Source organism: Heliconius melpomene, chromosome 17 (genome assembly GCF_056956725.1).
Source record: "Heliconius melpomene rosina isolate 202511_hmr_F chromosome 17, ASM5695672v1, whole genome shotgun sequence".
Lineage (NCBI taxonomy): Eukaryota > Metazoa > Arthropoda > Insecta > Lepidoptera > Nymphalidae > Heliconius > Heliconius melpomene.
The window spans coordinates 3,797,891-3,816,440 of record NC_140405.1 but is presented as its reverse complement, the minus strand read 5'-3'; the positions used below and the strand labels follow the sequence as shown (position 1 = coordinate 3,816,440).

At 31.1% G+C, this 18,550-nt stretch overlaps 1 long non-coding RNA gene across 1 annotated transcript in view; it reads right to left on the bottom strand.

The window, feature by feature from the left end:
• Positions 1-18,550, bottom strand: part of LOC146529865 (uncharacterized) — a 59,078-nt gene that overhangs the window by 33,294 nt on the left and 7,234 nt on the right. The gene's annotated exons all lie outside the window — the stretch shown is intronic.

Genomic DNA, 18,550 nt, shown 5'->3' with positions numbered 1-18,550 from the left:
TACAGGTATACTTACTAGCCGTAAAAGAAAAAAATGTTTTTTCTAGTCTTGATTTCAATATAAAGTTAAAAAAATACTTTAAAAATATAAATAAACTTTAAAAACCGCCTAAAAATACAACGATACAGAGAAAGTGACAAAGAAGTCACGTCATATTAAAAGTGTTAATTCAAAATTTGCCTATGTATATAGTAATTCGACTTTTAATATGTTGGGACTAATTTTTCACATTAATGTTTCAAAACAAAATTGTCTCGTCTATTTTATATAACTAAAATTAACCTATGACCTTTGACTGTGATATATTATAAAATTAAAATAAGGAAATGCAATTTACATGAAATTATTATTTTTATTGTGAATTAAATATTCTACATTGGTTACGTAAATTTCGAGACACTGGGGTCAAAGTTGAAAGAGAGAGTCGCACACGCTCTCGTCATTATACTCCAAACATATATCACGAGTTGCAATAACTTTATGCTAACATAACATAACGGAGGCCAGTCTTGGCGTAGGAGCACAAGCGTTTGACTGTAAACGCGGCTGGTTCTGGGTTTGATTCCCACTCGAGGAATATTTAATATTAAATATTTTCATTTCTTCTTTCTAGTATCGAGGTAAAGCGATGGAAAATCTATGCGGAAAGTGGTTGCTTGTAGAACGGAAGGTAGAAGTTTTACAAAAACCATTAAAATAGTGAAACTACTAGTTAGTAAAAGTAAAGTAAACAGTGTTTATTGATTTTTGGACTTTGTACGTTACTTTTTACCACGATAACCCAGTGTTAAGAGACTCAGTTCCCCACATACCATACATTTTTTATATATTGCATATTGTGTGGAACTCAACACCGCGTTCGGTCTTTTTAACATCGCAAAGATACGAAAGAAATTAATTTCAATCGATTGGGAACCGAACCCATAACAGTCGTGTTGTGCCACTGCGCTACAACAGCCTCTTAATATGGATATGCTTATTAAGCTGACACGAAAATTGTTTCTAATAACTAAATTGCCTAAAATTATAATAATAAATAATAAACCGAATCGAGCCAGAACTAATTATCTAATTGCCTGCTGTAATCGTTAATGCAAAGTGAAAGCCTTTAAATAATAAGTCACGCAGAAACTCCATAACTATTTGTTACCAGCTGAGACATGATACAATAAATGGTTTTTTTCTGCTGCTTAGGGTTAGACACTCCGTTTTTTATTTTCCGTGTATTTTCGAGGCATTGCGTGTTGAATGGCGGAGCTCAACGCCGTGCTTTTGTCTTGGTTCCAGAGTGAAGGAAATGAATATGTTACCAAATAATAATTCATCCCCTGAGTGGGAATCGAACCCAGAACCGTCGTATAACAGTAACATGATAGGGCCACGAAGGCTTTTTCTTTAATTTTCGATATAATTTTATAAATATATATTTTTTTAATAAGTTACACAATTATTTTTAAAGTTTTGAATAACTAATGGACGAAAATATCAAATTTACTTTAATTTGTATAATAGTAAAACACTGTTAAACCATAGGTACATCTTACAGAAGATATTTGATGGTATTGACATATACATACATAATACGTATATCAATGTAACTACTTCTAAAACAAAAACAAGAAAAGATCTAGGAAACAAAAGTAGAACATTAACAAATAAAGGGGGCAAGTATGAGTTTATTTTAATTAAAGTTCGCAAAGTCGCAACACTACTTTACTGTTAATTAAACTTGCTTCATTCAATGAAAATGAGAATGAGTTTCGAAAATTAATCAGTAAGGTCTATTCAGGAAAAAGAAACTTCTAAATGGGGGGACGAGGCGGAGAAATTAAAATTTATTCTATTTGAAAAGTCAGAGAAGTTGATTAGCATAATACAAGTTAGGATGAAAACGAACGTCTCACCTGGCGCCCGCAAATCGGTCAGTCGTCAAAGTTTTTTTTGTAGACGTTGGTAACTTATGGATTTAATGATATTATTTATTCGATTATTAATTGTATTGTGCATTTTTTTATGTAAAATAATTTAATTTCAGTTTCATGTTGATTTATACTCTAAAAAGATAAATTGATATCACTTTGAACATATGTAGGTAACACCACAGGCAGCCAGATAATGCTTGCATTTCTTCTTCTTCCCCTCTTTCTCTCCTCCCGGTGTCGCTATAAAACAGCATTAACATCATGATCGAAAAAAAGAATGTAGGTAACTTGGAAAATTATTTTTAACCGAAAAAGTACTAGAGACACTATATTTTGATTTAACTTTGGTATACCTCTAGCTGAATATAACATATAGACTGCTTTGATCAAACTTCATAGTTGTAAAGTTTGGAGGTATGAGTGTGATTAATATCCCTCGAGGGTGGAACATCTTGTAGAACTATATTCCACTTAATCTAGAGTATATAGCTAATGTATGTACCTACATACTATGAGGCCAGTTGTGCCCCACAAAGTGTGACTGTAAATGCGACTGGTTGTAGGTTCGATCCTCACTCGAGGTAATTAATATTTATTTAAATTTATATATTTTCATTTCTTTGCTCTGGTGTCGAGACAAAAGCGCGGCGTTCTTTTCCACCACTCAACACGGAATGCCTCTAGAATTGTCAAAGTGGAGAACAGAGTGTCTTAACACGCACGCTAAATTCTCTCCGCCTACCATACAGTGTACGGGATAGAGCGTGAACTGATTTGATTTTATTTAGGTACATTGAACATATTCTTTTGAAATAAGTAGAGACTGTCCCAATAGTAATGTTTTTTGTTGAAAAAACCCAGATATGCCAGCTATGCTATGCTATTCCCAGATATGGGTTGCTTTTCATTTATTTCCACTATTTCATAGTGAGGTAATCGTATGGAAAAATAATAACTTTAAGTAATGTATTAATCTACCTTGCTTAAATAAAGTAAAGAGTTTATTTATTTCTACTTTAGATTTGCATAATATACTTGTTTATAGTAAACACCTCTGGGAACGAAATATAATTACGGTGAAAGTTTCAATTGATTCTAATTACTATTTAAAAATAATGATCATAAATATATCATCAATTATAGAGAGCAAAAGATAATTTTCTGAAAAGTGGTAATATTAATGAGTGAATGGCGTAGTGTAGTGACTATAACGGAGTATCTTAGCACTAGGTTCTCTCTATCTACTCTGGTGTATGCGAGATACGACGTGAGACTGATTTAGTTTTTTAATGGCATTACAAAAATATAACCATGTAATAAAAATTACGTACGCACACGTCATACATTCACAACGTTCCGTCCCGGTCTTCCTGTTTATACCTGTTCTAGACGTGGTCTTACAAGACTTATCTTAAAAGGATATATTATGTAGCACCTACAAAATTATTATCTTGTTTCAAGTGATATTTACTTGGTGTCAGTTTATAGAGTATAAAATTAATTTCTTAATATAATAAGTGTTTATATCATTATTTTTATGACTAGTACTGGGAGCCTAGTATTAGAAAATTTATTTTTATTTATATTTTTAATCGTATCCATACTTTCTATACTCACAATCTTAACATTCCATCAAATTTAATTGAATTTGAATCCAAATTTTAATATTCAATGCCTTATTGTGATAGTAATTCGTTAAAACTTGCGATTTAGTTTGAAAAGGCAATTGAATGGACTCCTAAAGGAATCCGAATTGGAGTTTCAGTTTCTTACTTAATTTTAATGAGAATTTCGTATCTTATTGCTCGCGGAACAGAGGGATCTCTCCGTTGATTCATTAAGTTTTACCTGAAGTTTACCCTTTTTACTTATACCTGACGGCGTATTATTTGTTTTCGTGTGCCAAATTAAAACATAATGGCTCCAAGTTTGCCCGTTTTGAAGTTTCAACGGTGGTGCAGATTGAAATTATTACCTGGACCGGTCCGGCTTCTCTGGTGCTAACGATAAAACTCCACGATTTATTCCGCTGCCCACCTGTCGACGGCAATTGTTATGGAGAATTTTGCTTATAAATCTAATTTTGAATATTTTTTTTGTATTCTGCAAACTTTTATCGATATCTTTATTGGAATTCAGCGAAGTCAGATCCAAGAGCATTCAACCTCGCGTGACTAATGACCAATAAAAATAGCTTACCTCTAAAAAATAAACACGATAATTAATAAATCTCAAAGGAGACACGCAAATATGTAGTGCATTTAATTTCGATGTAGGAATGCAGGTTTGAATGCATTATAAACATTTTTTGTTATGATGAATAGGTATCTTGACCTTGCAGCATTTCATTGAGAAAAAAAATCTATTATCATGATGTCATAGTATATCAGATACGAGGAAGCATTTACTGTCACGACTGCTTAAATAGTAGTATTACTTAACTGCGCGTGCGCAGCGTGACGTGACCTCACGCTTCATATGTCGGGGGTCGTTTTTGTGCCTCTTTTTATATATAAAGTGTGTGAGCAAACGTTTTATATGTATAGTAAGTGTGTTAATTCATATATGTTCTAATATGTTGTAATATTTTTATTAGGTAATAGGAGTTATTGTACCAAGGTTTGTTTTCTTTGTATCAATATTTTTTGGTTGGGGAAATATTTTTGTATTTATAATATTTAAGTAAACAGTTTTTTAAGCAGAAGCAGTTTTTTAGAGAGGAGCGAATTTCAATTTTAATGCTTAATTAATTTGATGTTATTTTGATGAATGAACCTACAACAGGTTCCATCTCTCTCTTCAAATCGTATAAATATATGTAACACGTATCTTACCTATGTACTAAGGAATGTACCATTATATTGGAGCTTAATCTAAAGATAAATAAGCATCCAGTATGTCTATATCAGTTACACGGATGAATAGCTATTTGCTTAAGAATTCACCGTGACCGTTCATATCACTTTTAAGGGCAATCAATTAAAGCAATGTCATGTGAGGTGCTTGTAGACTATAGAATAGCAGTTTTTCATAAGTAATTCTAGTGCAAGGCTATGTGATACGACCTGAACATGGTTAATGTTATGACGTGAGAGCGAGCTTGCAATGACAGATATGTTTTCTGTGAAATAATAATGTTTTTTTTGATAGGCAGAGGTAACCTGGGAACCTTTCCCTTTCTCTACCTTTCCCTACTTTCTGGCGAATTCTCTCAAGACTCTCATAATCTCTCTCTCTCTCACGACTGGTCTATAAGAAGAATATATGATAGATATATGAATATACGAAGATAATATGTACTTAATTATATAATAATGTCTTGTCTCATAAATAAGTTTTATAAGAATTTAATTTAAAAATGGCACTATGTTTTGTTCTTAATACCCATTAAATGTGTTATTATACAATTAATAACAACAAAAAAAACTTGTAGGTATAAAGTCTTATTGACTTCCTGAGCTTATAATGTGTAATTGTATTAATAATTAACACAATGAAGGAAATATAATTTATTAGTGACATAATAGAATGTGTATAATAAATATTCTGTGTTGTCATTTAACATAATATAACTATTAGGAATACACTATTTATTTATTTTGAAAGCCAGTTGTTCGTTCTTAGGTTTTCAAGTTATTCAACCACATTTTTAAGCAATCGGCAAATATTTTTGTTTTTGTTTTCCGCTTCCTGCCCTAGAATTTGAGACTTTATGTTGTGAATGGCGGAACTCAACGTTTATTCCAGACATGGGAAACAAAAATAAATTTATTCTGACCAAAAAACAAAAATATATATTAATTCAAAATAATTATATTTTTTTCTAATACTGAATCTAATCTAAAAAAATATTGTATAAAAATAAATATACTATACGTAAATACACAAACATGTTTCATTTAGCACACTTTTGCAACACAATCGCTTAATGGACGTCCGAGGATCAGCTCGTATAATATTTATTCAATATGTTTATTATATAATCAAGTTGTTTTTCTAACCTTAGATTGTTTTATGTCTTCAATACACGCAAATAGTGACAACTTATAATGTAAATTGACGATGCTGTAATATTACATTGATGATTTTATGATGACATTTTATTATATTATATAATTATTATTATTATGTTTGTGGTACAAGGCTTTGTTTTAAAAGCTTCAGAAATTAATGGCTTAGCTGATTCGCGAATATTTATGATCATATTGTCCTCGTAGAGATTTTTACAGAGTTTTTGTAGGAAATTTTATATTTTTTTATAATAAAACTAGCTCTTACCTGCGGCTGCCAAGGTGGCAACCCTTGATCTAGTGGAAATAATTAATTCCTTAATAACTGCGATCATCTAAACAAACGTTCGTTCTCCAATAAAACATTTCGTTCCCCACTCTCCGCCGAATTTATTGCCTATTGAATATTCAGTGGCGGCACTCAACGCCACGTTTTGCCTCGTGAGGCAAAATAGTAGGAATTATATTTTTAATTGTATTTTATTATATTATTAATATAATTTTGTAATTTGTAACTTTTGTACGTATTATATTTTAAAAACTATATTTACTGAATAAATACACGATTTACAAAGTAAACATATGTATATATATAATATATATATATAAGTTTACTTCCTGTACGTACAGGTAGAGATTCTTCCGATAGTGTACAAAAGAAAGCGGCTCGACATGTCGCTTGAATGGTGCCGGAATGATGCCGGAGAGAGCGACGCGCTATCGCTTAGCGCTAGTGCGACTAATGTATGGACACGCGATTCTTGGGAGATAAATTCTACATTTATATGTATATGTATGTAAAAATATAGAGAGAGATTAATTAGTTTTTTTGTAAATGAGTTTTTTATATTCTTATAAAGAAGGATATTTTTTTACAAGAATAGCAGACGTTCCTTTAATTACACATAGTTACTACGTTATTATTTTTTTTATTAGAAATAATAACTTCCACAGGCTTTTTTATATATTTAATACAAAAACATGGACATATTTCTAAGATTTCTTATCTACCCATCTACTCTACATAATATGGGTAGGTTGAAAGGAATTGGTGAAAAATGTTCTTTCTACGTAAACTAAGACTATTCAAACTGAAATCAATTCTATAGTGTTTGTCTATCTTCAAAAACATATTATTGACAATATATTATCAGTTTAAATATCAATTTTTATAAAGATATATAACATTAAACCTATATACAACTTATATATACAACTATTTCATCAGAATGCCATAGGTATGTACGAGTATTGTGACACTCTTGCAGTGTGCAAGAATGTGTTGAGTTATTCTCCTCGCGTACGACACACGTACTCGTACGTCGATCTTCAAAAGAGAGCGATCTAGATCGATTCACCACAAGCACGCCATCGGTTACGCAAGTGACAGTTGCCATTTGCATAACATTTGTAGAGTCACATTTTTTAAGTTTGATTCTCCAGCATATGAGGAGTTGTGATGTAAGAGCCCCAGTGGCGTGACTGTATACGTGGGTTCGATTTTCACTTGAGGAAATGAAATATTTACTATTTTCATTTCAAGAGTCGAAGCAAAGCGTGAGCATGAAACGTTGATCTCCCCCACTCAACACGCAATGCCTCCAGAATTTGGAAAGTTGGGACAGGATGTCTTAATATTAGGCGTCCTCTGCCTACTATATATGCGGGATACAGCGGGAAGCTGAAAAATAGGTGCAGGATCCACTTAAGACACTTCATCCCGTACTTTTACAGACATTATATGACCTGCTTTATATTTATATGTATGTTTATATTATGAACTTAGGAACTGTTGATTTGAATTGCAAAAACCTTATTGTGTTCCCTCTCGTGAAAATCAAACGAACTAATATCATATACACTAATTACGTCATTGTACTAAGATAGCATTAAATAAAATATCAAATTATATACTTTACTATAGAAAAAACATCTTAGCTCCCATAGAAACTAGTGAAGAGACGAAGCGGAGACTTATAATGACACTAATCATCGTTAAAATCTTTACCGCAATGCTTTCAATAACCGTTTAAAGGACTACCGACGAGCAATTTGGGTCATGGTGCTGTGCTGTGCTGTGCTGTGTTGTGTAACTTGTAATGTATGGGTAATTTTAAATTTACGGCATATGAGAACTTCTAAGTAAGCAACAATGTTTGGAGATTTCTTATTATCTTATGTAATATATAGATATTCTTAGGATTTTGTCTAAAATATTTTTTTTCAATAAAATATCTAATTTACTTTTAATATAATATTTATAACTAATAACTATAAGTAATTATGTTATTAAACCCTAATTAAACGAAAATGTCCATATATAATAAAATTGTATGTAATAAAATTGTAGCTGATCGCTGTCTGTATGGAAGATATATGGAAAATCTTTTATTGGAGGTATTTATCAATGTAATGGAACCCAAAACAATGATTTTTTGTCTTGGCTCCTGTTCACTCTAATCTCAGAAACCGCTTAACGGATTTAAATACAGTTTTCACTATTATCATTTGGAAAGTTTCCTTAATATTTATTATTTATTTTAATTCAATAGTTTAAATCAGCGTATAAAACAAACATGAATAGATTAAATGATAGCTAAATAACCAACACTCTGTAACTAGTAGTAAAATAATTTATATATTAAAAAATATTTTTTTTTCATCACACCAAGAATTACAATGAAGTTATAACTAATTACTTAATTTGTTTATCTGACATCATTCGTGTTGTGTCATCGAAGATTTTGTTGGTATTCGCAATCAAAGGGCATTCGGTGTAATGGATCGGTCACGCTTTCCCTCTTAACGAAGTTACTTTTTAAATTTTAAATTAACGCCAGCTTGTGAATGCCATTTATTTACTACCATAATTTTGTTGTGTAATATGATGTAGTAAAAAACATTCAATAATTTTTTGACACATTTCCTTACAACAATAATTAGTAAATTTTTTTTTTAGTTAAATAATATAACCTATTTGGTTAATTAGAATTAAGAACATTGAAAAAAAAAATGATTACATGTCTTAACTACAATGCCCTTAGAGATCCTCCGGACAATGTTGAACGAAAGCATCTTAATGGGAAAAGAGCTTTCTAACACTAGGTTCCCAGGGTCCTTCTCCCCTCTACCCTCCTATATACGGGAAACAGCGTGAAGCTGGACAAAGTTAACTAAAAAACTAAATTAATATTTTATTTATATTTTTTATAATTTCAAACTTTCCATATATTTTTTCATATTATATCATCTATTTACAAATACGAACGTACATACACTAAGCAATTACAATTTTATTATATGTATATGAATTAGTTAAGTAGTTCTACTTAACAGCTTAGAGTTGCCAAAGACTCGGTAATTGCGATGCATTTAGGACGGTTGCTGGACATCGGTAACATCTTTCTCGCCATTTGAAAATGTTTCTTATTGATTATACATTTTGTCTCATTTTACTTTAATTCTTTTTATCTTTTTACTACAAGTACTTGCTATGGTGCAAATATTAGAAACTAGATATTTCAGACACGGACCGAAATTATTTTGTGAAATTTACTCGACCATTCGAGTAATATAGTTTTTTTGTTGTTAATTATGTAAAAAAATATGTTTTCGAAATGAAAAATCGAACCATAAACATTATTTGAACGAACAGACAGATTGCTTGGATAAAGAGTGAATGAGAATGGTGTAGTATTTAATAAAAAAATCAAAATCAGATTCACGCTATATATCTGTACACTAGGTTCCCTTTGTTTACCTTGCTGTGTGCAGGATAAAGCGTAAAGCTTATTTATGATAAATAGTATCAAGGTGCGAGAATAGTTTTTACAATCTATACTAATATAATAAAGCGGAAGAGTTTGTTTGTTTGTTTGTGTGAACGCTAAGATCTCTGGTCTATCTACTGGTCCGATTTACTATGTTTTTGTTTTGTATCAAAGCTGCATTCTTCAGAAGTGCTACAGGCTATATAACATTACATTACACATATATACTAATATATTAAAATACTTTAATAAATAATAGTTATATATTTTTTTATTTCTACAAAGAAGGTAGCTATTAAAACAATAACATTACAAAAGAGGCTCGTACAAGTTATACAAGCATATAATTCTACGCAAACTAAAACAATATTTAAGTCGTAAAGTAATAAAAATTGCATGTAATAGCGTAATTGTAGTTTTGAAAATAAAATATAAATTCGCTTTCTCTGGAAAGTGGAACTGCGATAAGACGTACTCACTCGCGCATAACTCACACTTAACGAGAAAATATACTTTAAAGGTATCTATTAAATTTTTTTTAACTTCAGAAGGGTATACACAGAAGGAGCCTAGTGTTAAGACACTCCGCTCCTCATTTTCCGCCGAATGCTGGATGCGGAGTTCAACGCCGCGCTTTGCCTCAATTTATTGTAAATATTAAACTATTATTATTATTATTATTATTTGTAATTAGAATAATATGGATGCCAGTATATATTACTAAGCATTCTAGGAAAAAATATATTACAATTGGAAAGTTGTTAGGACTTGTCGCGTGTTATTAGTTTACTTGTTACGTACAACTTTCCTAGAAAATATAACATCTCTATAGCATAATGAATTAATATTTAGTTTTAAAATAAAGATTATCACTTTTCATTATTAATATTTTAAACTGCAATCAATGCAAACATTCTGATTTCCTTATTCTCTTCACATAAAGACATCGAACGATCGACGAATAAGCCTAAACCAAAAAAAATATGTAATTGCTTATTTTAACGAGCTATTGAATGTTTACAATACAATAACCTTATTTAAAAAATATTTTCTCGATTTTTCTTTGTAAATGCGGTCATCATGATCTTTAAATACCTTAAAAAATCTAATTCTAATTAAAAGGTCATTCCTTCGTTTCGGCTTAAAATCTACAAATTTAGATATGGCAACATTTTAAATGATAAAATATTTCACATTTTAACCTTTACAAAGTAGAACCTTTACGTAGGCACAGAAAAGTAGATTGCATTAAAACCGGTTCAATAATTCTAGTAATTGGTGCATTCATAGGCATACCAAGGGATTATAGTTGACACCAGATAAGGTGCATTTGCAATATTTAAAATTAATATCTATATATGAACGGAGTTTTCTAATAAATTGGTATTTCTCTATTTTTTTCAACTAATTTATTAAATAAGCATATTATTAAATAAATTAACCTACTATTATAAAATAACAATGCGGAACGCTAAAAGAATAGTAGATATTTCTTTTCACAAAATATAATGGATTTAGTTTTTGTTTAATTTACCAACAAATTACAAGAAGTAATTTGTGAGATCCACTGACACATTTCCTTTTTTATATAAACATTATCGTTGTCCAATATTTGAACCTGTTACTGTTGACATTTCATGTTTCTTGCAACGGTAAAACACAATTAAGCCAAAATAAAATTATGACAAGAAAAAGAAACAATCAAGACCGCTTTACGAGAAACTCGATAGTCTATATAATTACAGGTTTCGCTGACAGGTTAAAGATTTTAAAATACTTATAAATATTTATGTGGTATATTATTGGTTTGCATTGTAATTTTTGAAAGTATCATCTGATGATATAAGATAACAGTTCTTTGTTAAAAGAAAGCGTACATCTATAGCTGTAGTAAGATTTATTTATTTACGTAATCACCGTCTCTGAGATCGACTAAATCTCCATTGATATAGAAAGTTGTAATAACACGAGTATTTTTGTTATTTCTTACAGACTCAATTAGATTAGCGACTTCGAATTGAATTAAACGTGCAAACTTATGTAATTGTTCATTTATTTTATGTTGATAGATTTATTTTGATTATAATAATTTATACTGCAGATATATAAGTTTATTGCGCTCTAGAGAGTTTGCATAGTATAATGAATCAGTATTTAGAATTGTATATTAATGAAAATATTGTAAAAATATCCTTGAATATAGTTGAATTGTGGAAAACTCTTAGCTACAATTGGTCTTATACGAATTATGTCGACACCATTTACTTAACACTTTGGGATGTGGGTTCGAATTTTACTGGTATAATTCCAATGAAATAAGATAAACTAAATTGTAGAGTATACTTTTAATATTTGTACCACTGTACTTTGTTATTATCTAATTTTACTGTTTTATTATAGTTTTAATATAATTAAATAGAAATATCTATTTACTTTACACCACCACCCACCAACAAGTTAGACCTCGTTGCTTTAACTCAGTGTTGATGCATTTTACGAGTATTTTCGTACAATTTATCACCACGCATGGAATTACGTTTATTTGGAATGTTTAGAGAGAAAGCGAAGCTGGGTTTATTATTTAATAATTGTTTATTATTAGTTTACTTTTTATTTAATCTAATTAATTATTAAATAAATTAATATCTATTATTAATTGTTAATATTATTAATAGCCATACATCTTATGCTAAATTTGACGGAAATATATTTTGGACTTTAATGTTAATAAAATTAAAATATTTGCACTTATAATTGTACGAGTTATACAGACAGGACTAATAGTTTATATTATATATGTATTTATATATAGTAATTTTTCAAAATGAAATAATAGTAAACTAAATAAGTGTTGAAAGATAAGTAAGAACAAAACTTCAAGAAATAAAACTGAAGTCCGCTGTTCATCTTGTTTGAAAGTTGTCGGACTGCTTCCAGCTCATCGCGTTACGCGAAGCTAAAATAAAATGATACGACCAGACCAACTCCTTAAGTAATGGGCCAGGAACGGATGGTGTACAGAACTCAAGTAATCTCAACTGAGATTAAGTCTCGAACTTGCTGTATCGAATGCATTATTTCGTATTCTATTCCACCAGTCGATTTGAAACTACCTTCAAACAAACTTATTTTTATATTTGCAAAGTTAAACAACATTGGGCTAGCTTAATCAGTATTTTAGCGTTCCGTTCTTTAAAGTTATATGAAGAGGCGAAAAATTTGGTCTCCCCTTTATTAGTATGCCAACCTGGACCGATACTTGTAATAGAATTTTTTGTATCCGAACTCCTCTGAGACTCGATTATGTAGTATTTTCTATAAAGAACACCATGCGAATACAAATTACATGAAACATAAAAATTCTAAAAAGTACATAGGTAATTTTGTAACAAATTTAATAGGATTTTATCGGTGTTAACTTGTGTTTCTAGTGGAAGTGAGCTTTCGCCTTTCATTTTGTTATTTGTTCTAACGATTGTCTTCGTTTATTTTGATGTATTTGTAGGTCAGTGACGCCATCCGTGGGTAAACATGCCTGAGTAACAAACGTGTTCGCAGCCTCCTTGATCTTGACATAGATTTAGCGCAAAATAAATCCTTTTGCAGCTAAACCTGTTTGTTGGACGCCCGTAATCGCTCATAGATATGAAGATTTAATAAATAATAATATATGTTTTTTAATAGAGAACTTCATCATAAATTATATTATTATTATAAATTAGCTTCACGCTGTATCCCGCATACAGCAGGGTAGGCAGAACCTAGTGTTATGACACTCCGTTCCCCATTTTCTGCTGAATTCTGGATTATTATTGTTCTGTATGATATTTTTGTTTGATATTAACGAACAAGAGAGATATGATTCTCCCAAAAAACATTACTTAAAAGAATTGATTCCATTATAAAAGATAAAAGTAAAATGACTAAGGAAATGAAAAGATTCGTTTGAATAGTCCATTCCCATCTTATCTTTAAGAATGTCATCTAGAATTTTACGTAATTTTAAAGTTACGTAAAAGAGTGCTTAGAGTAGCTCTATTTAGAAAAAGTGCCATTAGAAACATAATAAAAGTGCATGTAGTGTTATGTTAAACATGTTAATGCATTGTAAATTGTACGAATACGTGTTTATTTTAAAAGTGGAGACGTAAATGTGTGAAAATTGTGTTGCTAAATTACCCTTTATATCATAATTTAGAATTTATTGTAGAATATACTCTTGCATATTTCGTTTAACATTCTATATATTACAATATATAATACCTACATAATAAAAAGTGCCGACTGTAGTACTATATTTTGGCTAAATTTGTTTTAATTTGTAGTAAAACGACACCGTTGTGCCTCAGAGGCATATATGTGCGACTGTAAATCCGACAACACCTTGAGGGTTCGATTCTCAATCTAATTCGCCAACAAGGCAAAACGCAGCCTCTACTCATCTCGCAATGCTTTCAGAATTCGGCGGAAAGTGAGAAACGGAACTGTCTTAATGGAAACTGAGTATCTTAATACTTACTTAGATTCCCAGGTTCCCTCTGCCTACTTTCCTATGTGTTCTATACAGCGTGAATTGTAATAAAATTAAGTAAAACACAAATAGAAATTTCAACAAGACACTTCAAAAACGTATTTCAAAGGAAATATACTAAAATAGTCTTACAAAAGGAACATAATACGTAACACACACAGAACTAAGGTCTCCTTTATGTCGGCATTCACCCTCGCCTAATGTCAAGAGCGGGGAAACATATCAGTCCACTTGACCGAGTTACCGTTTACACCATCTTTAGTTAAAACTTTGAACTATTATTATAATTGCATATTAAACCAAGTTAAGGCTAGTATGTGTAAGATTAATAGTGTTATGATTGTATGGTCTCGAGGTTACAAGCTCGTATTGTATTTATAGTAAGCAATTGCATTTATGTTTAGACATTTGAAGTAAATGTTATCATTTATAAATAAGTAAATAAAATAAAAAAAATTAAATCAGCTTCACCCTGTATCCCGAATACAGCAGGAGCTATTGCGTGTTGAGAGGCGGATTCAACGCGAGGCTTTTGCTTTGTTGGTAGAGCGAAGAAAAGAAAAGATTAATAAATAAGAATTCATTCCCTCGAGTGAGGATCGAACCCACAAACGACGCGTTGCAATCACACTTTTCTGCCCCTGAGCCACGACGGCCTCAGATATTTGTAAGTATATCTTTTGTATATTATAAGCTACATTTATGGTGCTGTCAATAATTAACTTCAATTTTCAATTTAATATGATGTTTGCGGATTTAAATACAACTTAAGAAATCATTAAACGGTTTTATTTAGCTCACCCCGTTTGTTTATTTGTTTGTTTGGGTCAAATTTAGTAATTGAAATTTAACCCTCTTCCCGTTAACCGATTGATCTGAAATTTGGTATACGCCTTTGATTCTGGTGACAATACAATTATCCATATTCAATATTATTGTGAATCCAAGATGGCCGCCGCTACAAGATGGCGGACAACTTAGTTTTTTTCAATCCCATCAATATGGGTATCAAATGAAAGGGCTTGTCAATTAGAATTCAGTGGACTATACAAAATCAAAATCCAAGATGGCCAACACTACAAGATGGCGGACAAGTTAGTTTTTTTCAATCCTATCAATACGGGTATCAAATGAAAGGGCTTGTCAAGTAGAATTCAGTGGACTACACAAAATCAAAATCCAAGATGGCCGCCGCTACAAGGTGGCGGACAAGTTAGTTTTTTTCGATCCCATCAATATGGGTATCAAATGAAAGGGCTTGTCAAGTAGAATTCAGGGCACTATACAAAATCAAAATCAAAGATGGCCACTGCTACAAAATGGCGGATAATGTAGTTTTCAATCCCATCAATATGGGTACCAAAATAAAGGGCTTGGTAAGTATAATACAGTATACTATACAAAATTACAATATGAATCTCCCACCTAAGTCAAGATCTGGTATCCTGTCGAGGACTGTGTGGCTATAGGGTGCCTAAAAATGATACGTCGCTAGGGGTACCACCCAAGGTAAAAGGTAAAAGCGCGCCGAGAACTGTATGGCACTAGGTGGATAAAAATGATATGTCGTTAGCGTTTTCCCCTCAAGATTCAGGCACATCTTGTTGTACATAGCCTTGTCCCTCTATTGGACCTCTGGGGGGGTCGTTCGTAACATTCTCCATTAACCTTGCAATAATGAGACATCTAGCCTCATTTCAACGAATTGAATAGCATGAGAAATAAAAACTAAAAACTTAAAAATAAAAAAGTAAAAAAAAAAATTTAAGTTAAACGGTTTTATATTGCAGATAAATGTACTAAAAGCTAAAAAATAATTTCATAGAAATTATGATTACTAAAATAAAATCGTGGGGACACTTGCTACTTGCCACTAGGTGGGTGAAGTCTCACGCTATGTCTTTCAATTGTAGATATTGGACGTGCCCCACGATTTTATTTTACTAATCATAATTTCTATGAAATTATTTTTTAGCTTTTAGTACATTTATCTGCAATATAAAACCGTTTAACTTAAAATTTTTTTTTTACTTTTTTATTTTAGATTTGTAAATATCCGGTCTAATGGCTAAAATAAACTATGGCGTGGATCTTAGAATGAGCTACAAGAGAGGTTTTAATCAAAATCCGTGACCGTCACTCAGTTAAGTAATGCGGTATATCATCTAAGATGGATATGTAAAATTACATCTAGATCCGTAAAGCTGTCATTACGTTAATAGATTTAGCATCCACACTTACGAACTGTCCAATTTATCTTAATTCAGTCTTCATTCATAAGAGAAATATAAAAACCAATATACTCTTTAAGTATTATTAAATTCTGACGGCATTGCATATTGAGTGGTGGAACTCAACGCCGCCCTTTACCTCCACAGCAAAGCGAAGTAATGTAAATATTAAATATTTTATTACCTCAAGTGGGGATCGAACCCACAATCCGTCGCGTCTTTACTAAAATAAAGTAAGCAATTACTAAAATAAAATAGTCTAATTTAAAATAATTCCACATCAAACCTTTCCAAGGTAACTGTCGATGTAACTATGTATATTTATATATTATATAAATCTATAAATATAGTATAATTATGCAGTTTATCTATAAATTGCATTTATTATCGTTCTGAATCGGCTATCAATATTTGTATGACACTAGCTCGAAGATAATTTGTTATTCACACGACACGGTCGAAATGTTTCAATGTCGTAATTTAACAAAAAAATATTTAATATATAAAATATAGTATACAAAATGCAAGCATAGAAAATTTATTATAGTCACAATAGCTTCTTTATGCTAAAATCCTTTGAGCTGTCGATTTCAGTTAGTCTGCGGTTAAAGAGGTTTTTATTTATTCAATGGTATTCAAGAGGCACTATATAAATAGTACGTCTGCCTAGATTTATTATAAAGTACATTTAAATGATATAAATAGCGTGTGTATTTATATACTAATGAAGCAAAACATATGAAAATTCGTTTTACATACCTAACTCATATTATTACTATTAAATGAGGGTTGACGCCGTCGTGGATCGGTGGCACAAGGGTATGAAGTGTCGTAAATCAAGGTTCCCAGGTTCCCTCTACCTACAATGATATATGCCCGATATATCGGGAAACTAAAAATCACCATTTATTATGCAGTCGCTGTATACAGTACTAAGAAATCAATACCATTTTAATTTCCATCACTTTTTTATTTTAATCTTAACCAATGACTAATGACTTTAACATGTACCGTTGGGTTCCATCAGACATCCATAAATTCAAAGGTATCCGGTAGGTACCATACAATATGTGTAAAATGACGTTAGTATTCAGGACATGTTGAGAGGAGTGACCCTCAGTGCAATGACTCCCTCCGGTTGAACGGGTAGCATACCACGAAAGCTATCTGAACTCTCAGTTATGTTAATGGCTGACTGTATTTTGCATGGACTTTGCTAACATTTTAAATTCCATCGGGAATTATTGTTGAGATTTAACTAAAAGTTTCGTAGAAAATAGTAATGGAATGTAGGTACTTATATAATAAATATTTTCTTGCTCTTTTTTGAGTATAAAATTATCGAAATATTATCAAATTCAATGGTATTAAAAGAGATATAATAACGAAATACCAAAAAAAACACCTAAAAGAAAATCGAACCTACGACCTCTGGCGTGGAAGTCAATGTTACCAACCCTTAAACTCCGGATGGAGTTAAAGTAATATCCATTATAAGTTTCATCTATCTTCTTTCTTTCATTAACTTGGGCTAACATCCTTTAGAATATTTTATAGAAAATATTTAAAAAAAGCTTTGTTAAACAATCTCTATCGCTTTTCTAAGCCAAGGCTTACGGCTTAACATAAATTATTAATATTACCTTATTCTTATTAATCTGCTTTATAATAATCTAATCGTAGAATTGTTTTAAGTGCTATTAATAATTTATTTCATATCCTACTAGAGGTCGATAATTAAAAGCTTAAGATATTGTTTTCTGCGGTTAATATTATTACTATAAAGATAATTATTAATAAATATATTTATTTCTTTTTTCAGCAGAACGGAGAGTTGGAGCTTTAAGTTCATTCAATGATTCAGATGAGCTTGCAAATGTCTTTTTGAGTCAATAATATTTTAAAAGTTCTATGTTTTTTTAGCGTCATGCTGTATCTTGCATGTATCAGGGTAGGCATATGAAAGTTGGTGTTAAAACACTCCGCTCCCAAGTTTTCGCCAAATTCTGAAGGCATTGCATGTTGAATGGCGAAAAAATAAAAATATTAAATACTTCATTTCCTCGATTGCGGATCGAATCCCCAA